General features: G+C 41.6%; 1 protein-coding gene across 3 annotated transcripts in view; it reads right to left on the bottom strand.

Moving 5' to 3' along the window:
• TBC1D5 (TBC1 domain family member 5) overlaps positions 1-19799 on the bottom strand; it is a 558005-nt gene extending 538206 nt beyond the window's left edge. For all 3 annotated transcript variants that reach the window (XM_081234126.1, XM_081234127.1, XM_081234125.1), the window contains exon 1: positions 19561-19799. The gene's annotated coding sequence lies outside the window, so the exon portion shown is untranslated. The remainder of the gene's footprint in view (positions 1-19560) is intronic.
• Between the last annotated feature and the right edge of the window lie 6059 nt (positions 19800-25858).

Raw genomic sequence — 25858 nt, forward strand, 5'->3', positions numbered from 1 at the left:
AATTTCCACAATAAGCATTACTTTTTGTAATAGGAAAAAAACACCTTTTTTCTAATGGCCATCTAGATTATCATACTGTGATTATTTAACCTAAGATATTCACCCATGGCAGCATTTTCTTTAGACAGATATACCACAACTAGTTTATCGTAATTATCATATATAACTAAATCCAATCCATTTTAAAAAGTAAATCATTCTTCTAAATACAGACTTCATGACCCATAAAAAGGTCAAGATAAGCATTCTTGTCAATACAAATTTATGAAAATTTGCAATCCTCTGTAATGACTATTTCAAATCTCTTTTGTTTCAGAAAAAGTTGTCCAATAACCAACTTTTCTGGGCAATTGAGTTAAAAAAATAATAAATCTGCAATTATTAAATATTTTCATTGAGTCAGCCACAGATACGACATGCAGCACAGAACAATGAATGAATGATATTATCTTTAGATGTTTTTCATCCAAACTAATGGACATTTAAAGAGCACCTACTGCATGCCAGGCCCTATAGATGCTAAAGATACAAAGTGCTAACACACAGATCCTATATTCCAGTTCTCTGTCTACTCAAGGAGACAGGCATTATGATGAATATAAATACTAAAATATATATATACACACACACAGATACACAGACACACAGACCCCAATCCATTATCTCCAACTCCAAAAATACAAAAAGCTCTAAAACCTAAAAATTATTTTCTAAGCTGTCAGAGAAACATGGCCTAACTAATATAAGGTTTTTTATAGTCTTTTTTATTCTACTTAGTGTGAAGATGTGTAATTTCGCTGGGAAGACTAATGTGTTTGATTATGGGGTGACTGCTCCTACCCACAGGAGGTTTCATGATATACAGCATATGCACCATATTAATTTTCTAAATTCCAAAACCTTTTTACTTCTGAGACACATATGCCACCATGGGTTTCAGATAAGGCACTACAGACAAAGTTTGGAGGATACAAAGAAAGATGAATTATTTCGAGGAGAAACAAGTCAGTCGAGGAAGGTAAAAGTTATAATCAGAGAAGCCTCCAGAAAAAGGTTATCTTGCTCTGGGCTTCGTAACACTACACTTGAAAATTTTAAACTAATCCTTTTATACCACCACTAAAGACATCTTTTATTGTTTCTACAGCCTTACTTCCTTGTTTTGAAAGATCTGAGCTGCCAAACCATATTTATTCATATTTAAATCTCAAAAGGGATAAAATCATTACTATACCGATCTTGTATTTTCATCCAAAAAAGCACAAACTTTCTGTTTTCTTGGCCCTACAGCCTTATATCAAATAAATGTACGATTTCCATTAAGTTCATTCAAATATAGTCAGTCTTGAATATGTGGATATGATCAACCACTGCAGATTATCCACAGCAGAACATAATATCTAACACTTAAATGGTAGCATTAGCTATGTACCAGATACTATCTAAGTATTGTATGTATATGTACAGTCAGTCCTCCATATACTCTGGTTCCACATCTTCAGATTTAATCAATCATGAATCAAAGATATTCAGGGAAAAAAAATGAAAGTCCAAAAAAACAAAACTTGAATTTGCCAGGCTCTGGCAACCACTTACATAGTACTTATATTACATTAGGTATTATAAGTAATCTAGAGATGATCTAAAGTATGCTTAAGGATGTGTGTATACTATATGCAAATATTATGCCATTTTCTATAAGGGACTTCAGCATCCACAGGGGTCCTGGAACGAATCCCCTGCCAATACCAAGGGACAACTGTTTATCTACATGTACGTCATATACATACATACACACACACACACACACACGCGTGTGTATGTAACATTTACATATAAAATAAGAACAGCATAGGTATAATACATATATTACATGTGTTTATGTGTAAACACACACGTATACATACACATATAATCATTTAATCCTCAAAACAACTTTGTGAGGTAGTTTCTATTACTATCGTCATTTTAAAGATGAGAAAAGTGAGGCACTGTGAGGCTAAGTAACTGGCCAGCACGGCATTATAAGACATCACAGTAAAGAACAAGCAGAGAGAAAACATTTACAACACAGATGTGCTGTTATACTGACTTCCTTCTCAAACTTACTATTATCCCAGTTAATAGAAAATTAATGCCACTGGAATTAGCCTCAGGCCCTCCCCCATCTCCTTCCCCTCCCACAACTGCCCCCATTCACAACCTCTCAGTTCTCAAGTTCTAGTACACAAACTGTATAGCACTGCCATTTTAGTGATCTGTCCACATTAAGAGAAATGTTTTAGACCAGGTGTACAAGCACCATTCCTCAGACTGGGCTGATGTGGGACAAAGTTTTCAGTGGTCTGAGACAGAAAGCGATGAGGGACAGACGACATATATATTTTTATGAAACACAAATTATTCAACTTAAAATACCATTCTTCATTCTAAGGCTGTCATTCTTACGTTCTCAGTGTTAAATATGATAATGATGACCAATGTTTAGTTTCTTATTGTTGTTACTGGCCAAATAAAAAGTCAGTAACCCAGTCAATCCGCCTCAAAATCCTAAACGTTAGAATAACAAACATAAATAAATCTACCATATATGCATAGATGGGAAAGGGAGGGGAGGGGAGACAGTCATAGGCAAGAAATGAAGGACTCAAAACTTGCAGGTTCAAAAGGAAACAGACACCACTTTCACTTTTAACAGTGACATACAAACTTAGAGACCAGTCCAGCAAACAAGTGCAAACAAAATAAACCATTGCAAATTTCAATGTCTTATTCAGAAAAGATTACAATCATTGAGGCAATTCTTCATTTTGAAGTGGGATAAAATGGGGGGAATTAAAAAAAAGAATGACAAATTTGAATTTTAAAATGAAAGTCAAACTCATAATTCTCAACAGTACTAGGAAAAGGGGATTTAAAAGAGTATCATTCATTTATTCATTTATTTTCTTCCAAAACACAACAAAGAGAAGACTCTTAAAAGCATGGACTCTAGAGTCAGCCAGAATCCCAGCTCTGTGCTGGCATGTGACTTTTACCCTCTCTGCTTCAGTTTCCTTCGAGGTTGGTGTGAGGATTAAATGAATTAAGATACATAAAGTGCTTAGAACAGTGCCTGACACTTAGTAAGTGCTTCAAAAGTACTGTCATACACGAATCCGCCCACAGGTGGGCTGGCACTAGCTCCAGGACCCGGACTCACCCACCACTGGATGGGCACCAGCCCCCGGATGCCTTGGGCCCCAGCCCCACCCACCAGCAGGCCAACATCAGCTTCAGGACAACCCAGAAGCCACAGACAGATATGTCAGGAACCACCCCCAGCCCAACCAGCAGGCAGACACCAGCTCTAGGACCCCCAAGGCCCTGCAGCCAGAGAACCTGGAACCCGACTCCATCCATCAGCAGCCCAGGACTAGTCCCAGGAGCCCCTGGGCCCCAACCCCACCCATCAGCAGGTTGACCCAAGCTCCGAGACACCTTGGACCCCTCAGCCAGCCACCCTGCAATCGAGCCTCACTCACCAGGGCCAACAGCAGCCCTGAAACACCTCAGACACCACAGCTAGCCATGTCAGGGACTGGCCCTGCCCACTAGCAAACAGACTCTAGTGCTAGGACCCCCTGGACCTACACCCACCCCAGAACCCAGCTCTGCCCACCTACCAATCAGCGTTAGCTGCGGGACCCCCCAGGAACCCACAGCCAGCTGTCTCATGACCCAGCCCCACCAATGAGACCAGAGGCCAGCCATACCTACCAGACCACCAATACCAGTCAGCCTGCCATAACAGAAGAGCCCACACAGGTGGCCCCTAGAACATATAGTTCCGGTGACTAGAGGGGAGTGCACTGCTGGGAAACATAGGATGTCTCCTACAAAAGACCTCTTCTCCAAGATCATGAAATGTAACCAACCTACCAGATACACTGAAAGAAAAATAGCAAACTAGGCAAAATAAGATGATAGCAGAATATATTCCAAACAAAGGAACAAAATAAAACCCCAGATGAAGAACTAACTGAAGTGGGGATAAGCAACCTACCCAATAAAAGTTCAAAGTAGTGATCATAAAGATAATCAAATAACTCCGGATAAGACTAAATAAACAGAATGAGAAGTTAGAAGTTTTTAACAAAGAGTTGGAAAACATAAAGAAGAACCAAACACAGATGAAGAATACAATAACTGAAATGAAAAATACAATAGAAGGAATCAACAGTGGACTAAATGATACAGAGAAACGGATCAGTGAGCTGGAAGACAGAGTAGCGGAAATCACTGAAGCTGAACAGAAAAATGAAAAAATGAAAAGAAGTGAGGACAGTTTAAGAGACCTCTGGGACAACATCAAGTGTACTAACATTCACATTAAAGGGGTCCCAGATGGATAAGAGAGAAAGGGGCAAATAACATATTTGAAAACATAATAGCCCAAAACTTCTCTAACCTGGGAAAAGAAACAGACATCCAGGTCCAGGAAGCACAGAGAATCCTAAGCAGCATCAACCCAAAGAGGATCAAACCAAGACACACTGTATCTAAAATGGCAAAAATTAAAAATCAAGAGAGAGTATTAAAAGCAGCAAGGAAAAAGCAACAAGTTACATAGGAGAAAAATCTGATAAGGCTATAAGCTGACTTTTCAGCAGAAATATTGCAGGCTAGGAAGAAGTGGCACAATATAAACAGTTAAAATGATGAAAGGAAAAAACCTACCATCAACACTCTTCCTGCCAAAGCTTTCATTCAAATCTGATGGAGAGATCAAAAGTTTTACAGGCAAGCAAAAGCTAAAGGAGTTCAACCTCACTAAACTGGCTTTACAAGAAATGTTAAAAGGACTTGTCTAAGTGAAAAATAAAGGGCCACAACTAGAAATATGAAAATTACAAAAGGAACACTCATTGGTAAAGGCAAATATACAGTAAAGGTAGTCAATGAACCACTTATAAAGCTAGTAGAAAAGTAAAAGGACAAAACTTGTAAAAACCTCCACAACAAATAGTTAAGGGATACACAAAACAAACAGATGTAAAATATGTCAAAAACGGTAAACTGGGGGAAGGGGTTAAAAATGCAGTTGTTAAAACACATTTGAACCTAAAAGATCATCAACTTAAAACAATCATAACTATACAGATATATAGGTATAGATATATATGATGAACATGTATATATATATATATACACACACATATACACACACATATACCTCATGTTAATCACAAACCAAAAATCTATACTAAACACACATGCAAAAAAGAGAAAGGAATCCAAAAATAACCCTAAAGATAGTCACCAAATCAAGAGGAGAAAAAAGGAACAAATAAATTATGAGAACAATCAGAAAACAATTACAAAACGGCAGTAAGTACACACCTATCAATAATTACTTTAAATGTAAATGGACTAAATGCTCCAATCAAAAGACAAAGAGTGGCCGAATGGATACAAAATAAGACCCATATATATGTTACCTAAAAAGAGACTCACTTCAGATGTAAAGACACACATAGACTAAAAGTTAGGGGGATGAAAAAAGGTACTCCATGCAAATGGAAACCAGAAATAAAAAAGAAGTTACAGGACCTCCCTGGTGGCGCAGTGGTTGAGAGTCCGCCTGCCGATGCAGGGGACACGGGTTCGTGCCCCGGTCTGGGAGGATCCCACATGCCGTGGAGTGACTGGGCCCATGAGCCATGGCCGCTAAGCCTGTGCGTCCGGAGCCTGTGCTCCGCAACAGGAGAGGCCACAGCAGTGAGAGGCCCACGTACAGCAAAAAAAAAAAAAAAAAAAAAACAGAAGTTACAAATGACACCACAGAAATAAAAAGGATCGTAAGAGATTACTATGAACAATTGTACACCAATAAATGGACAACCTAGAAGAAATGGACAAATTCTTAGAAAGGTACAATCTCCCAAGACTGAACCAAGAAGAAATAGAAAATATGAACAGACCAATTAGCAGTAATGAAGTTGAATCAGTAATTTTAAAAACTTCCAACAAACAAAAGTCCAAGGACCAGATGGCTTCACAGATGAATTCTTCCAAAAACTCAGAGAAGAGTTAACACGTATCCTTCTCAAACTATTCCAAAAAATTGCAGAGGAAGGAACATTTCCAAACCCATTCTATGAAGCCAGCATCACTAAGATACCAAAGTCAGACAAAGATATACAAAAAAAGAAAATTACAGACCAATATCACTGATGAACATACATGCAAAAATTCTCAACAAAATGTTAGCAAATCAAATCCAACAATACATTAAAAGGACCATACACCATGATCAAGAGGAATTTCTTCCAGGAATGCAAAGATGGTTCAATATCTGCAAATCCATTAATGTGATATACCACATTAACAAACTGAAGTACAAAAATCATACAATCATCTCAATAGGTCCAGAAAAGGCTTGTGACAAAATTCAACATCCATTTATGATAAAAACTCTCAAAAAAGTGGGTAGAGAGGGAACATATGTCAACATAATAAAGGCCATATATGACAAGCCCACAGCCAACATCACACTCAACAGTGAAGAAAGCATTTCCTCTAAGATCAGGAACAAGACAAGGATGCCCACTCTCAACACTTTCATTCAACATAGTACTGGAACTTTTATTCAACGTAGTATTGGAAGTCCTAGCCACAACAATCAGACAAGAAAAACAAAAGGAATCCAAATTAGAAAGGAAAAAGTAAAACTGTCACTGTCTGCAGATGACATGACACCAGCCATAGAAAATCCTAAAGATGCCACCAAAGAACTACTAGAACTCATCGAGGATTTGGTAAAGTTGCAGAATACAAAATTAATATACAGAAATCTGCTGCATTTCTATATATTAACAAACTATCAGAAAGAAAAATTAAGTAATAAATTAATCACATTTATAATCATATCAAAAAGAATAGACCCCGGAGGAAGATGGCGGAAGAGTAAGACGCGGAGATCACCTTCCTCCCCACAGATACATCAGAAATTCATCTACACGTGGAACAACTCCTACAGAACACCTACTGAACGCTGACAGAAGACCTCAGACCCCCCAAAAGGCAAGAAGCTCCCCACATACCTGGGTAGGGCAAAAGAAAAAAAGAATAAACAGAGACAATAGGATAGGGACGGGACCTGCACCAGTGGGAGGGAGCCGTGAAGGGGGGAAGGTTTCTACACACTACAAGCCCCTTCGCGGGCGGAGACTGCAGGTGGCGGAGGGGGAAAGCTTCGGAGTAGCGGAGGAGAGCACAGCAACAGGGGTGCGGAGGGCAAAGCGGAGAGATTCTGGCACAGAGGACCGGTGCCCTCAGGCACACACCAGCCCGAGAGGCTTGTCTGCTCGGCCGCCGTGGCGGGCGGGGCTGGGAGCTGAGGCTCGGGTATCGGCTTTCAGTCGGAGCGCAGGGAGAGGACTGGGGCTGGCGGCAGGAAGAGAGCCTGAAGGAGTTAGTGCACCACGGCTAGCCCGGAGGGAGTCCGGGGAAAGGGTCTGGAGCTGCTGAAGAGGCAAGAGACTTTTTTCCCTTTTGTTTCCTGGTGCGCGAGGAGAGGGCATTAAGAGGGCTGCTTGGGGAAGCGCCGGTGACAGGCACGAGCCGCGGGTAAGGCACGGACCTCGGAGACGGGCGTGGGCCGCCGCCGCCGCCGCCGCCCGCCCGCCGCGGCCCGCCGCCGCCGCCGCCGCCGCCGCCGCCGCGGGGCCTGTGTGCGAGCGCGGGTCACTGTCCGCCCCGCCTTCCGGGGGGCCTGTGCACCCCGCCACTGCTGGGGTCCCCGAGACCCGGGGACGGCTTTCCCGGGAAAGCGCACGGAGCGCCACGGGCTGCTGCAACGTCACGCCGGCCTCTGCCGCCGCAGGCCCGCCCCACACTGCGCGCCCCTCCCTCCCCTCTGCCTGAGTGAGCCAGAGCCCCCGAATCAGCGGCTCCTTTAAACCCGTCCTGTCTGAGCGAAGAACGGACGCCCTCCGGCGACCTACGCGCAGAGGCGGGGCCAGGTCCAAGGCTGAGACCCGGGAGCTGTGAGAGCAGAGGCAGGGAAATCTCTCTGTGCAGCCTCGGAGGCAGCGGATTAAAGCTCCACGGTCCATTTGATGTGCCCTGCGTCTGTGGAGTGCATGAATGGACAGCGAATCATCCCAAATTGAGGAAGTGGACTTTGAGGACAAGATTTAAGACTTTCCCCCCTTTTCCTCTTTTTACAACGAATTATTCCAAATTAAGGAGGTGGACTTAGAGAGCAAGATTTCAGACTTCTCGCCCTTTTCCTCTTTTTACAACGAATTATCCCAAATTGAGGAGGTGGACTTGGAGAGCAAGATTTTTGATTTTTCCCCCTGCTCTCTTTTTGTGAATGTGTATGTGTAATCTTCTGTGTAAGATTCTCTCTGTATAGCTTTGCTTCCACCATATGTCTCAGGGTTCTATCGGTCCGTTTTTTTTTTTTTTTTTCAATAATTACTTTCTAATTTTAATAACGCTACTATATTTCATACTTTATTCTATTTTACTTTACCTGCTCTTTCTTTTTTTCCTACTCTCCCTTCCTCCCTCCCTCCCTCCGCTCCTCCTTTCCTTCTTTCTTTTTCTTTCCTCCCTCCCACCCTTCTTCTTTCCACTTTCTTTTTCTTTCCTTCCTCCCTCCCTCCTGTCTTTCTTCCTTTCCTTTCTCCCTCCCTCCCTCCTTTCTTTCCTTCTTTCTTTCCATCCTTCCTCCCTCCCTCCCTCCTTTCTTTCTTCCTTCCTTTCTTCCTTCCTTTCTTCCCTTCTTCCTTTCTTTCCCTCTCTCTTTCTTTCTTCTACTAATTCTTTCTTTCTACTTTTTCTCCCTGTTACTCTGAGCCGGGTGGATGAAAGGCTCTTGGTGCTGCAGCCAGGAGCCAGTGCTGTGCCTCTGAAGTGGGAGAGCCAACTTCAGGACACGGGTCCACAACAGACCTCCCAGCTCCACATAATATCAAGCAGCAAAAATCTCCCAGAGATCTCCATCCCAACACCAGCACCCAGCTTCAGTCAACGACCAGCAAGCTACAGTGCAGGTCACCCTATGCCAAGCAACTAGCAAGGCAGGAACACAACCCCACCCATTAGCAGAGAGGCTACCTAAAAACATAATAAGGCCATAGGCACCCCAAAACACACCACCAGACGTGGACCTGTCCACCAGAAAGACAAGATCGAGCCTCAACCACCAGAGCACAGGAATTAGTCCCCCCCACCAGGAAGCCTACACAACCTACTGAAACAACCTTAGCCACTGGGGTCAGACACCAAAAACAACGGGAACTACGAATCTGCAGCCGGCAAAAAGGAGACCCCAAACACAGTAACATAAGCAAAATGAGAAGGCAGAAAAACACACAGCAGGTGAAGGAGCAAGATAAACACCTACCAGACCTAACAAATGAAGAGGTAATAGGCAGTCTACCTGAAAAAGAATTCAGAATAATGATAGTAAAGCTGATCCAAGATTCTATTTCCATGATCCATAATCTTGGAAATAGAATAGACAACATGCAAGAAACAGTTAACAAGGACCTAGAAGAACTAAAGATGAATCAAGCATCGATTAAAAACACAATAAATGAAATGAAAAATACTCTAGATGGGATCAATAGCAGAATAACTGAGGCAGAAGAACGGATAAGTGAGGTGGAAGATAAAATAGTGGAAATAACTGATGCAGAGCAAAATAAAGAAAAAAGAATGAAAAGAACAGAGGAGAGTCTCAGAGATCTCTGGGACAACATTAAACGCACCAACATTCGAATTATAGGGGTTCCAGAAGAAGAAGAGAAAAAGAAAGGGACTGAGAAAATATTTGAAGAGATTATAGTTGAAAACTTCCCTAATTTGGGAAAGGAAATAGTTAATCAAGTCCAGGAGGCACAGAGAGTCCCATACAGAATAAATCCAAGGAGAAATACACCAAGACACATATTAATCAAACTGTCAAAAATTAAACACAAAGAAATCATATTAAAAGCAGCAAGGCAAAAACAACAAATAACACACAAGGGAATCCCCATAAGGTTAACAGCTGATCTCTCAGCAGAAACCCTACAAGCCAGAAGGGAGTGGCAGGACATAATTAAAGTGATGAAGGAGAGAAACCTGCAACCTAGATTACTCTACCCAGCAAGGATCTCATTCAGATTTGATGGAGAAATTAAAACGTTTACAGACAAGCAAAAGCTGAGAGAGTTCAGCACCACCAAACCAGCTTTACAACAAATGCTAAAGGAACTTCTCTAGGCAAGAAACACAACAGAAGGAATATACCTACAATAACGAACCCAAAGCAATTAAGGAAATGGGAATAGGAACATACATATCAATAATTACCTTAAATGTAAATGGACTAAATGCTCCCACCAAAAGACACAGAGTGGCTGAATGGATACAAAAACAAGACCCATATATATGCTGTCTACAAGAGACCCACTTCAGACCTAGAGACACATACAGATTGAAAGTAAAGGGATGGTTGGGGCCTCCCTGGTGGCGCAGTGGTTGAGAGTCCGCCTGCCGATGCAGGGGATACGGGTTCGTGCCCCGGTCTGGGAGGATCCCATATGCCGCGGAGCGGCTGGGCCCGTGAGCCATGGCCGCTGGGCCTGCGCATCCGGAGCCTGTGCTCCGCAACGGGAGAGGCCACAACAGTGAGAGGCCCGCATACCGCAAAAAGAAAAAAAAAAAAAAAAAAAAAAAAAAAAAAAAAAGAAAGTAAAGGGATGGAAAAAGATATTCCATGCAAATGGAAATCAAAAGAAAGCTGGAGTAGCAATTCTTATATCAGACAAAATAGACTTTAAAATAAAGACTATTAGAAGAGACAAGGAAGGACACTACATAACGATAAAGGGATCGATCCAAGAAGAAGATATAACAATTGTAAATATTTATGCACCCAACATAGGAGCACCTCAATACATAAGGCAAATACTAACAGCCATAAAAGGGGAAATCGACAGTAACACACTCATAGTAGGGGACTTTAACACCCCACTTTCACCAATGGACAGATCATCCAAAATGAAAATAAATAAGGAAACACAAGCTTTAAATGATACATTAAACGAGATGGACTTAGTTGATATTTATAGGACATTCCATCCAAAAACAACAGAATACACATTTTTCTCAAGTGCTCATGGAACATTCTCCAGGATAGATCATATCTTGGGTCACAAATCAAGCCTCGGTAATTTTAAGAAAATTGAAATTGTATCAAGTATCTTCTCCGACCACAATGCTATGAGACTAGACATCAATTACAGGAAAAGATGTGTAAAAAATACAAACACATGGAGGCTAAACAATACACTACTCAATAACGAAGTGATCACTGAAGAAATCAAAGAGGAAATTTAAAAATACCTAGAAACAAATGACAATGGAGACACGACGACCCAAAACCTATGGGACGCAGCAAAAGCAGTTCTAAGGGGGAAGTTTATAGCAATACAATCCCACCTTAAGAAACAGGAAGCATTTCGAGTAAACAACCTGACCCTGCACCTAAAGCAATTAGAGAAAGAAGAACAAAAATACCCCAAAGCTAGCAGAAGGAAAGAAATCATAAAGATCAGATCAGAAATAAATGAAAAAGAAATGAAGGAAACGATAGCAAAGATCAACCAAACTAAAAGCTGGTTCTTTGAGAAGATAAACAAAATTGACAAACCATTAGCCAGACTCATCAAGAAAAAAAGGGAGAAGACTCAAATCAATAGAATTAGAAATGAAAAAGGAGAAGTAACAACTGACACTGCAGAAATACAAAAGATTATGAGAGATTACTATAAGCAACTCTATTCCAATAAAATGGACAACCTGGAAGAAATGGACACATTCTTAGAAATGCACAACCTGCCAAGACTGACTCAGGAAGAAATAGAAAATATGAATAGACCAATCACAAGCACTGAAATTGAAACTGTGATTAAAAATCTTCCATCAAACAAAAGCCCAGGACCAGATGGCTTCACAGGTGAATTCTATCAAACATTTAGAGAAGAGCTAACACCTATCCTTCTCAAACTCTTCCAAAATATAGCAGAGGGAGGAACACTCCCAAACTCATTCTACGAGGCCGACATCACCTTGATACCAAAACCAGGCAAGGATGTCACAAAGAAAGAAAACTACAGGCCAATATCACTGATGAACATAGATGCAAAAATCCTCAACAAAATACTAGCAAACAGAATCCAACAGCACATTAAAAGGATCATACACCATGATCAAGGTGGGGTTTATCCCAGGAATGCAAGGATTCTTCAATATACGCAAATCAATCAATGTAATACACCATATTAACAAGTTGAAGGAGAAAAACCATATGATCATCTCAATAGATGCAGAGAAAGCTTTCGACAAAATTCAACACCCATTTATGATAAAAACCCTGCAGAAAGTAGGTATAGAGGGATCTTTCCTCAACATAATAAAGGCCATATATGACAAACCCACAGCCAACATTGTCCTCAATGGTGAAAAACTGAAACCATTTCCACTAAGATCAGGAACAAGACAAGGCTGCCCACTCTCACCACTCTTATTCAACATAGTTTTGGAAGTTTTAGCCACAGCAATCAGAGAAGAAAAGGAAATAAAAGGAATCCAAATTGGAAAAGAAGAAGTAAAGCTGTCACTGTTTGCAGATGACATGATACTATACATAGAGAATCCTAAAGATGCTACCGAAAAACTACTAGAGCTAATCAATGAATTTGGTAAAGTAGCAGGATATAAAATTAATGTACAGAAATCTCTGGCATTCCTATACACTAATGATGAAAAATCTGAAAATGAAATCAAGAAAACACTCCCATTTACCATCGCAACAAAAAGAATAAAATATCTAGGAATAAACCTACCTAAGGAGACAAAAGACCTGTATGCAGAAAACTATAAGACACTGATGAAAGAAATTAAAGATGATACAAATAGATGGAGAGATATACCATGCTCCTGGATTGGAAGAATCAATATTGTGAAAATGACTCTACTACCGAAAGCAATCTACAGATTCAATGCAATCCCTATCAAACTACCAATGGCATTTTTCACAGAACTAGAACAAAAAATTTCAAAATTTGTTTGGAAAAACAAAAGGCCCCGAATAGCTAAAGCAATCTTGAGAACGAAAAACGGAGCTGGAGGAATCAGGCTCCCTGACTTCAGACTATACTACAAAGCTACAGTAATTAAGACAGTCTGGTACTGGCATAAAAACAGAAAGATAGATCAGTGGATCAGGATAGAAAGCCCAGAGATAAACCCACGCACATATGGCCAACTTATCTTTGATAAAGGAGGCAGGAATGTACAGTGGAGAAAGGACAGCCTCTTCAATAAGTGGTGCTGGGAAAACTGGACAGGGACATGTAAAAGTTTGAGATTAGATCATTCCCTAGCACCATACACAAAAATAAGCTCAAAATGGATTAAAGACTTAAATGTAAGGCCAGAAACTATCAAACTCTTAGAGGAAAACATAGGTAGAACACTCTATGACATAAATCACAGCAAGATCCTTTTGGACCCACCTCCTAGAGAAATGGAAATAAAAACAAAGATAAACAAATGGGACCTAATGAAACTTCAAAGCTTTTGCACAGCAAAGGAAACCATAAAGAAGACCAAAAGACAACCCTCAGAATGGGAGAAAATATTTGCAAATGAAGCAACTGACAAAGGATTAATCTCCAAAATTTATAAACAGCTCATGCAGCTCAATAGCAAAAAAACAGACAACCCAATCCAAAAATGGGCAGAAGACTTAAATAGGCATTTCTCCAAAGAAGATATACAGACTGCCAACAAACACATGAAAGAATGCTCAACATCATTAATCATTAGAGAAATGCAAATCAAAACTACAATGAGATATCATCTCACACCAGTCAGAATGGCCATCATCAAGGAATCTAGAAACAATAAATGCTGGAGAGGGTGTGGAGAAAAGGGAACACTCTTGCACTGCTGGTGGGAATGTGAACTGGTACAGCCACTATGGAGAACGGTATGGAGGTTCCTTAAAAAACTACAAATAGAACTACCATATGACCCAGCAATCCCACTACTGGGCATATACCCTGAGAAAACCATAATTCAAAAAGAGACATGTACCAAAATGTTCATTGCAGCTCTATTCACAATAGCCCGGAGCTGGAAACAACCTAAGTGTCCATCATCGGATGAATGGATAAAGAAGATGTGGCACATATATACAATGGAATATTACTCAGCCATAAAAAGAAACGAAACTGAGCTATTTGTAATGAGGTGGATAGACCTAGAGTCTGTCATACAGAGTGAAGTTAGTCAGAAAGAGAAAGACAAATACCGTATGCTAACACATATATACGGAATTTAAAAAAAAATGTCATGAAGAACCTAGGGGCAAAACGAGAATAAAGACACAGACCTACTTGAGAATGGACTTGAGGATATGGGGAGGGGGAAGGGTAAGCTGTGACAAAGCGAAAGAGAGGCATGGACATATATACACTACCAAACGTAAGGTAGATAGATAGTGGGAAGCAGCCGCAGAGCACAGGGAGATCAGCTCGGTGCTTTGTGACCGCCTGGAGGGGTGGGATGGGGAGGGTGGGAGGGAGGGAGATGCATGAGGGAAGGGATGTGGGAACAGATGTATATGTATGACTGATTCACTTTGTTATAAAGCAGAAACTAATAAAAAAAAAAAAAAAAAAAAAAAAAAAAAAAAGAATAAAATATCTAGGAATAAATCTAAGGAAGTAAGAGATCTAGACTCGGAAAACTATCAGATACTGATGAAAGAAATCAAAGACAACACAGATAGATATACTGTGTTCATGGACTGGAGGAAGTAATATTGTTAAAATGGCCATGCTACCCAAGGCAACCTGCAGATTCAATGCAATCCCTATCAAAATACCAGGGGCATTTTTCACAGAACTAGAATAATTCTAGTATTTGGATGGAAACATAAAAAAAAACCAAATAGCCAAAATAATCTTGAGAAAGAAGAACAGAGCTGGAGGTATCACACTCCCTGGTTTCAAACTATATTACAAAGCTACATTAATCAAAACAGGACGGTACTGTCACAAAAACAGACACAAACATTAATGGATCAAAATAAAGAGCCCAGAAATGAACTCATACTTACATGCACAATTAATCTACAACAAAGGACGCAAGAATATACAATGGGGAAAAGACAACCTCTTCAACAAATGATGTTGGTGAAACTGAACAGCTACATGCAAAAGAATCAAGCTGGACTACTCTCTCACACCATGCAAAAAAATACATTCAAAATGGATTAATGACTTAAATGTAAGACCTGAAACCAAAAAACTTCTTAAAGAACATCTAAGTAGTAAGCTCTTTGATATCAGTCTTAGTAATATTTTTTTGGATATGTCTCCTCAGGCAAGGAAAACAAAAGTAAAAATTAACAAATGGGACTACATCAAACTTAAAAACTTTTGTACAGCAATGGAAATGATTAATAAAATGAAAAGGCTGCCTACTGAATGGGAGAAGCTATTTCCAAATCATGTATCTGATAAGGGGTTAATATCCAAAATATAAAAAGAACCCATACAATTCAACATCAAAAAACAACCTGATTGAAAAATGTGCAGAGGATCTCAACAGACATTTTTCCAAAGAATATATAACCAACAGGCAAATGAAAAGATGCTCAACATCACTAATCATCAGGGAAATGCAAATCAAAACTACACTGAGATATCACCTCACACCTGTCAGAATAGCTATTACCAACAAGACAACAAATAACAAGTGTTGGTGAGAACGTGGAAAAAAGGGGAACCCTTGTGCACTACTGGTGGGAATGTGAATCGGTGCAGCCACTATGGAAAACAGTATTGAGAGTTCTCAAAAAATTACAAATAAAATTACCAAAGTTCCAGCAATGCCACTTTTGGGTATTTATATGAAGAAAACAAAAACACTAATTAGAAAAAATAGATGCACCTCTACATTTATTGCAACACTATTTACAACAGCCAAGATATGGAAGCAACCTAAGTGCCCATCAATAGATGAATGGATAAAGAAGATGTGGGGTGTGTGTTTATACATATACACACACACACACAATGCAATATTACTCAGCCATAAAAAAGAATGAAATCTTGCCATTTGCAACAACATGGATGGACCTATAAGGTATTATGCTAAGTGAAATGAGTCAGAGAGAGAAAGACAAATACTGTATGATTTCACTTATATGTGAAACCTAAAAAACAAATGAACAAACATAACAAAATCAAAGCAGTTATATATACAGAGAACAAATAGGTGGTTGTGAGAGAGGTGGGAGGAGGAATGAAATAAGTGAGGGGGATAAAGAGGCACAAATTTCCAGTTGCAAAATACATGAATCACAGGTATAAAATGTACAGTGTGCAGAATATAATCAGTAACTATGTAATAGCTTTGTAGGATGATAAATTGTAACTAGATGTTGTGTAATAGGAAATAAGTGTTGTGGGTCAATTATACTTCAAAAACTAACTCACAGAAAAAGAGATCAGGACCTAGAGACTATCATACGGAGTGAAGTAAGTCAGAAAGAGAAAAACAAATACCATATGCTAACACACATAAATGGAATCAAAAACAAAAAACAAAACAATGGTTCTGAAGAACCTAGGGTCAGGACAGGAATAAAGACGCAGAAGTAGAGGACATGGGGAGGGGGAAGGGTAAGCTGGGACAAAGTGAGAGAGTGGCATGGACATATACACACTACCAAATGTAAAATAGCTAGCTAGTGGGAAGCAGCCACATAGCACAGGGAGATCAGCTCGGTGCTCTGTGACCACCTAGAGGGGTGGGATAGGGAGGGTGGGAGGGAGACGCAAGAGGGAGGAGATATGGGGATATATGTATACATATAGCTGATTCACTTTGTTATACAGCAGAAACTAACACAACATTGTAAAGCAATTATACTCCAATAAAGATGTTAAATAAATACATAAATACATAAATATGTAAATAAAAATAAATACATAAATAAATATAAAAAGAAAAAGAGATCAAATTTGCCGTTAACAGAGCCAGGGGTGGAGGGAGGGGGAGTTGAAGGCAGACGAAAGGTACAAACTTCCAGTTATGAGATAAATAAGTACAAGGGATATAACATACAACATGATAAACATAATTAACACTTTTACGTTGCATGTGAAAGTTAAGAGTTGTTAAAAAGTTGTTAAATCCTAAGAGTTTTCATCACAAGGAAAAAACTTTTTTTCTATTTCTTTAATATCTATATGAGATAATGGATGTTCACTAAACTTATCGTAATAATCATTTCATGATGTAAGCCAAATCATTATGCTCCACACCTTAAACTTATATAGAGTGCTATATATCAATTATATCTCAAACTGGAAGGAAAAAAGTACTGTCATAATATTATTTAACATGAAAAACAATGGTGAACTAGAATGAAGACTATAAAAATCACGGTGCTAAAAATAGTTGATGTTCTACTGCCATAAACTTTTTCAAAACTTACATACAACCACATTTATGTATATAAAGTATGAATATGTGAAGTTACATGTGACGCTTTTCAACTTACTTTTTTTAAACGTAAACTTTTCAACTTACATTTTTAAACGTAAACTTTTCAATTTACATTTTTTAAAATTTAGGGAAAAATCAACAGGTGGAGACCCTATATTGTTTACAAGTTTGCTTCCAAGGCTCAGGAATGCACTACTCAATTGAGGCTGCATTTGAACGGGTGACAGAAAGAGTAACACACTCAATAAGTTCACCAATAAAAGAAACTTTCAAGAGTATGATGCATAGCCTTTATGTTGATAAAAATCCAACTACCCGTTGCTGAGCAAGTCCTTCAGTTAGAAGTACACCAAGCTTCCATGGAATATTCGCAGGCCAAGTGATGTAGGCACCACACAGCGTGCACACGTGGTACCTGCACTCTTCCTAGTTGAGGGAGTTCTCCCAGTTCCACTATCACCTCCCCTGGGCCCTGGACTTGGCTTACTCTGCATAAGGGATTTCCCTAAGGCAAGCTCTCTCAGTTCATCCTGCCATGTGTCTCTTATCTCAAGCCACCTCTACACCAAACGTGAATTATTAAAACGCACTTGTTCATTGATACACTTTATTTCTTAGCAAACAAGTAATCTACATCCTTGCTACTCAAGAACGGTTCCTCCTCCAGCCGCAGGTAGGAGCTTATAAGAAATAAAGAATACCAAGTTGCATCACAGATCTACTGAATCATAATTTGCATATATAAACAGGAGCCCCAAGGGATTCCTAGGCACACTGAAGTTTGAGAAGAACTGCTCTACAGGACTCTACTGCAGATAGATGTAAAAATTAAAAATGCTCCAGTTTACAACTGAATTTAGAGATAAGATGTGAAAACTACCAAGACGTAGAATCAAAAAAGCTCCGTAAGAGAATTAACCAACACATAAACGAATTTCTTTATCACTGATATCAAAGACGCTCAAAGGTTTACTTTCAACAGTGTAACAGCGCACGCTCATAATATATAGGGACTACATAATCATATATTGGGGCTATATTTTGTGGTACAAAGAATACAAAAGAATGACTGGGTCTAGAAATTTCAGCGCAATCCGGCCCAAAGGTGTGCAACCTGCATTCTAAAATTTGGGGAGTCAAAATTCGATGTTGACAAGTGAAACTCTTTCCAGATAATTATTCAGAAAAAATCTAAAAGATGTGAACTTTAAACATAAATCATATCCTGGAAGTAAAACTAAATAGCTACTGAACAAACTCTAGGTCACTTGTAGAATCAGGAAATTGTTTTGGAGGTTGGTGCTCCTTTTTCCAGTAAACGGGGAGGTGGGGGGGAGCCGTTAAAAAAAAAAATCAACGTTCACCCTCTGCAAAGTTTTTCTCATATCCTGAAAGGCCTCAACTTGCATGTTCCTACAGGTGAAAAAACTCAAGTCGTACTCAAACAAGGTCACGTTTCCATCTTGAAAAGTGAAAGGTTTTTTCTCTTCTCAAGGCTGCACTTTAAAACATTGGGGATTCCGGGTCCTTTGGCTTCCGGCCGGCGAAGGAAGCGTGCTGCCCGGGGCTGAAACGAACAGGGAAATCTACCAAGTAGGAAGTGGAGCCCGGGTCCGGCCAGCAGGCTCTGCCTTCTCGCTGCAGGGGGCCCTGCGGCCGGGACCCCAAAAGGCAGGCAGGCAGCAAGCTGGGGAACAGCCCCCCGGCCCCGCCGCCCCGGAGCGAAAAAGCCTACTCTCCCGCCACCCAGTCCCCGCCCGCCCGGGATGCGCACACGCGGAGGGCGCTGCGAGTCCCCGTCCGCGGCGGCGGCACCACAGGCCTGCCAGGGAGGCGGCGGCGGAGCGAGGGGAGGCGGGACTCGTCCTGAGAGGCTGAGGGGAGACCGGGGCGGGAGCGTCTGCATGTGGGGGCTGCACTGGAGGAAGGCGGAGGCGCTCAGGGGGCCCGGGCTGCTTTACGATTATCATCATCATTATTTTGTTTTACCTGTGGCGCAGGAGGGCTCCCCAGCTCCTACTCCCTGAATCCTCCTCCTCCTCCCCTCCTCTTTCTCTCTCCCTCAGTCTCTGCCGGGCGGTCGTGGTGCCGGCCGGGCCGGACCCAACCAGAGAGAGAACAGGGCGGGAGGGGGGTGGCGGCGGCGGCGGCGGTAACCAACGGCCACGTGACCACGCCCTCGCCGTAACGGCGGCCGCCTCCTGCCTCGCGCCCTCCCCGCGCTCCAGCTCTTATAACCCCGCGGCTCGCGCGCCCAGGACGCTAGTGCGCAGGCGCCCGCCGGGGCCCGGAGACTGCGCGGGCGCGACGCGCTTGCTCTCGGGGCCGGGCCTGTGGGGCCCCGCGAGGCGCGAGGCGGAGAGGGAGCCGCCGGCCGAGCCCTCCTCCGCCGCCGCTAGAGCGCATGCGCAGGATGGCCTTTTCCCCCCCCCCCCCGCCTTTCCCTTCCTTACCTTTTCCTTCTCTCCCTTCCACACCCCCTCTCCGCCAGCGCGCAGCTGGAGGCTGGGACTCTGCCCGGGACTTAGACCCTCACACTCACCACCACTACCTTCCCAGGGTGGGACCTTCTGAGGGGCTGGCCCTCCTGCCTAAGAATTTACATTTCCTTGTTGCAGCTGAGTGGACTCCTATTCATGCTTCAAGACCCAGCCAATATGTCACTTCCTCTGTGAAACGTACCCCACTCTACTTTGGGGGAGTCACTAGCATTTTGTGCATACCTACTTAAGTATAATCCATGGAGAAATAGTACATAACAGTTATTTTTTACAAACCACAGTACTAGGCTTGTATTTTATGTTACCTCATAACCTAGGCAGTATGTGTCTTTAGCATTATGGTATCTCGGCAAAGGTCGGATGACTGACTATACGAATGCACACATGCCTAAATGCTGTGCCTTGTTGTCCTCCACCTCTGCTTAATCAGAGTTTGAACAGCGCAGTGCCATGTTTTGCTTGTTTCCCCAATATGAAAGCCTTTGAATGGTAATGCTTATTAGAGTGGTAAATGCTTCACCTAGTTAAAAAGATTTATGGTCTTTTATTAACCTATCTTCACAAAGAGCCCAATGGAAATTGATACTGTTGAGTCCAGAAAAAGGAAACCGAGAAAGGTCAAATTTCCAAAGGTAAGCTAGCTTCATAGGAAGGTCCCTGCGTGGCAGACCTTTGTTCAAAAACAAACCCTCCCCTGCATGGGAGGATTCCGTCACTTTCTGCTGGCCCTTTTTGTTGCAAAAGCAAGACAGATTGAGTGCCTCGTGCCAGATTTAATCGGGAAAAACTAATTAAAATGTAAAAACGTACTAACTGGTAGTTCTGGCTAGACCAGTCATCATTACTGTTAAACTAGTGAATGTTGAGATGAAGATGTTCAAGAAATAGAACTAGAAACAGAATCCCAGGAAAATGTTGGGATAAATGTTGATCAAGAAACAGTGTTAACAAGGGCTTCTGAGAAAAAGGAAAATCACAACCCAACTCTCATGTGTTTGCATTGTTGGTGGGCTCTTTTCTGCACTTACCAATGGTTACACCCATGTATTGATTCCACCCAATAATTTCAGCTACCACCTCAGGTATGCTAGTAGCATTCCACTCTAAATATCTAGTCCAAGGTTCAGAATCTGTGGGACACCATTATTTGGGTGGCCCACAATGAACCATGCCTCCACAGAAGTCATGCTCTTGTGTAATCTCTCCCCTTGAATCTGGGCTGGACCTCTCATGGCTTTAAACAATAGAATATGGCACACACACACACACACACACAAATCTGTGCCAGTTCCAGGCCTAGGCCCTAAAAAAAGGCTTTGCAGTGACAACACTGAAATTTACCAGAACCTGTACTCATGGAAAGCAAAGACTATTAAGAAATCCCCCCACCAGTTTGTGTTCTGGGAAATGGCTTACAGAAAAGAACAGTCCTTACCCGTAAGACTTTGATAAGACTCCTTCTGCCCCTTGGGTCCACCATTGTGTTTATGCTGAGGCCATACTCCCCCCTGGGCTGCTCCCCAGCTGACAGAGCACAGCAGGGCTCCTAACACAGGATTCCTCTAATGGGCAGCTTTGACTCAAGGATTCCCCACAGGCCTGGTCAAAACTTTCTTAGAACTGCCTGCAGCCTTGGGATTTTCTTAGTTAATCTTCCTTCCTTCCCTCTTAGCTTTTACAGGTGTCAGACCTGCATCATGGTCTGAAGTCTCTCTCCCAAGTTCCTGCTCCCTTCCTTTTATCCTTCACTGCTATTCTCTCAATTAAACTTCTGTATATCCAATCCCATCTTGGTGTCTGCCTCCCTGAGGACCTGAACTCAAACCCACCCCCATTCTAGGATTTTACCTGGCCCACCCTCAGGCTAGAGCTACAGGTCACAATTATGAGTCATGTCAAGAAATCCAACTTCTCTCATTCTTCTGTGTTTTACATTTTGAAAATCTTTTCATCACCCAGACCCATCCATTAAAATGCAGCTAACACCAGGTAGAGATAACAACACGCTTAAAGCCTTTCACTATTAAGAAAATAAGAAAGATTAAGAGTTATTTTGACTACAAAGATAATTAACATTGTAATAAAGACTGTTAGGCTAATCATAAAAATTACTAAAAGTATTGTAGGATAACATGGGCCATTTGGGTCTCCCCCACCCCAGCCTGTGTTCCTGTAGCAGATACTGTGGCAGCTGTTTTTGTAGATCATAATAAGAGCTATCTCCCACCAACCCTCAATCACGTCTCCCTTTTCCCCACCTCCAACCCCCATCAAGAACCTGAAACCAATAAGGCCAATCAGCTTCTCTTTCGGAGAGAATTGAAAATTGGGATTAAAAGGTAACTAGTTAGTCTTTGTATGTAGCTAGAACTGTAACAACCCAATGGAGTAGGCCGTTTCATCAGTCACATCTTATCAGGACACTAGAAACCATTTCAGTTATTTACACGCAGAGAATCTAATACAGGGAATGAGTTACACGGGCGAGGAAAGAACTGAGAACCAAACAAGCCATGGGGAAGTTACCCAGAGATTAGCAGGAGCAGGGGGAACTGTACTGCTCCTCAGGAGTAGTACACAGGAAGGAGGAGACACAGGAAGACATCATGTTACTAGGGCCCCAGGGCTGTGCTCATCCGATGGTATCTACACCGCGGTAATACAGAGCCTGAGTAGTTGTACTCAGAGAGGACTACTTAACTTCAGCTTTCCTCAGAAGGCACTTATGAGGTGTCCCCCTACCCCACTGACAACCACAAGGAGTGAGACAGGGACCCTTCCTAAAGAAGGCTCATGGCTATTTGTCAGATGGGAAAAGGGATGCTTGGCAGACAGAACAATCCATGTTCACTGCATTCCTTCCGTTAGTTGCTCAATAGAACCTTCTTATACATAATTTCAAAATGTTCTCACCTAATGTAAAGCAACTATCCATTTACTAACCCTGTTGTCAAAGAGTCAGTATTATTAGCAGGCACAAAACCAATTGATCAGTGTTATTAGACTTCAGTGATATAAGGTTTAAAGTCATTTTAACTCTCATCTAAATCATGTATATTATTCTGCAGAGAGCCTACCCGTCCCCCCAAAAAATGCCAAAACCAGAAATTGATTTGTCTGTAGTGTCTGCATATCGATATGTCATAGACGGCTAGCTCCTCTTCCCTGCCAAATTTATTTTCCTCTTCTGTCACTGGAATTGAGTTTTAGCCGGCCTCGTGGCCTCCTGTCTAGAGACTACATTTCCCATGCTGCCTTGTGGCTGGGTTTGGCCACGTGACTTTGTTTTCATCATGGAGTGCAAGAGGGGACAATGGGTACATTCCCCACGTTCCTCGCTTAAAAGAAAAGTGCTGGCCCTATACTGCCTCCTCTCCATGCATGCCACCTGGCACACGGACGTGGTGTGACCCAGCCTTCAAGACGTGGTGTGAAGAAGGTGACCCAGCCTTCAAGGTGCACAGCAGCAAGATGGAAGGAAACCGCGTCCCTGGCTTGCTTCACGGAGAACTGTCTCCCCAGCCTTTACTGCCCCACTACAGCTTTAAATTAGAGGGAAAGAAACTTCTACCTTATTGAAGCCACTGAACGTTTAAAATCTCTTTCTGAAAGCTGCATACCTGATACCCTACCCACTATAATATGTAAGGTGTTATTCTGTTAACTAAGTTGTTATGCGAAGAATCTCAGGAAAGACTGGCTAGATACATTTTTAAAACACAAATACGTCATTCACCCTTGGAGGAAATGACGTCAACATTTATGGATCTATGAAGAACATCAGCTACTCTGAGGCTGCAAAACCCACGTTTGCGCCATTAAGCTTTTTATTATCACCAGAGCACCCATGCTCAAAGTTGCCCTTAAAAATCTCGGAGCATTCAGAGGCATTGGGAAGCAGTATAGAATAGAGGTTAAGTGCATAGGACCAGAGTAGAATAGCTCAAGTCCAAACCCAGTTTCCCTTACTTGGTAACGATGTAATCTCACCCAAGTTACTAAAACTACTCAACCTCTGTGGCTTCAGTTCTATCTGTGGGATGAGGATAATGACAGTCTCTAATTTATCAGGTTGTTGTGAGCATTAATTGACATAACCCACTATTAAGCAAGATATTTAGCACATGGTAACCATTCAATTTAAAAAATAGATATTATGTTTTTATTTTATTATTTTAAATCTTGGAGTCTCGATCAGAAAAATACATCTGCAGTCTGTAGGAAGAGCAAATTATTCTAGATAAAGCCATAATGGTTGGGATTCATTGTTTGCATGCACAAAATAGCAAATTCTGGACTTCTGGACATCAAAAATCAAAGGTATTTTTGTTGTACTGCCCCAACATCTACGATGTACCCACTAACATGCCTAAGTGGCACAGCCCTAAAAGTAACATCTTAACTTTGTTACTTTGAAAGCACCATGTCTAAAAACATTATCCTATAAGGAAAAAGAACTTATAGGAGGGAGACAATCAGTGTTAATTTTCAGTCATTTTGTGGAAAGATGTTGGAGTCATGATCACAATCATGTAAAGTCATTTCTTTGAAGCTTTTGTTCTCGGTGATAGCAATGATTTCCATTGGATCACTTACTCTTGGTCAGGTACATACAGATGGTTCCATGGTAAACACTTCTCAACATGATTTTATGGTGTCTGTGTTCCATATGAGACCCTTTCATTTTTTTCCTGGTGCAGGCTTAAAATGTGCCAAGAAAAGCAAAAATAAGTAACATGGCTTATGCCATTTATTTCATATCCCTGTTATAATGTTTGTACCCTCTGTGATGACCAGATGCTTGGATGTCCAACGTTGCCTAGACGGTGAGTTCCTCAATGGCAAGTGGTATGTCTTATTCATCTCGGCATTGGCAGTGTTTTAAGTGCTTAGCATCTGACAGGTATTCAATAAATGTTTGCTATGCTAAAAGTAAATATGTATCATAGTATGGAAATCATCACGCTGCTCAATGGTTGAACAGTGTTCTACTCATCTTACTGCAGTGTAACAAATTACCACAAATATAGTTGCTTAGAACAACATACATTTATAATCTCACAGTTTCTGCAGGTCCAGAGTCTGTGAGTGGTTTACCTAGGTTCTCTGCTTTGGGATCTCTCACACATTTGCAGTCAAGATGTTGGCTGAGGCTGTGGTCTCACCTCAAGGCTTGACTGGGGAAAGATCTGTTTCTAGGCTTACATGGTTACTGGAAGAATTCAGTTCCATGCCAGCTGTAGGGCCTTAGTTTCTCACCAAGTGGACCTCTACAGAGGGCAGCTCATCACATAGTAGCTTGCTTCATCAAAATCAGCAAGAGAGGGTTTCTTAGCAAGATAGAGGTCACAAACCTATGTAACATAGTCATGGAAGTGACATTCCCATCACCTTTACAATATATTGTTTGTTAGAAACAAGTCACAAGTCCCAGGACTTCCCTGGTGGTCCAGTGGCAAAGACTCCATGCTCGCAATGCCGGTGGCCCGGGTTCTATCCCTGGTCAGGGAACTAGATCCCGCATGCCACAACTAAAAGCCCGCATGCCGCAATGAAGCTCCTACACACGACAACGAAGATCCCACGTGCTGTAACTAAGACCCAGCGCAGCCAAATAGGTAAATAAATAAATAAATATTATTTTAAAAATCACGAGTCCCTTCCACACTTAAGGGGAGGGTATTACACAGGGCACATATACCAGGAGGCAGGGATAACTGGGGACTCTCCTAGAGTCTGTTCACCGTAAGCAGGGCCTTGGTATAAACAAGATATGAGTACTTGGT

This window comes from Mesoplodon bidens (assembly GCF_964165515.1).
Source record: "Mesoplodon bidens genome assembly, chromosome: 5".
NCBI classification, from domain to species: Eukaryota; Metazoa; Chordata; class Mammalia; order Artiodactyla; family Ziphiidae; genus Mesoplodon; species Mesoplodon bidens.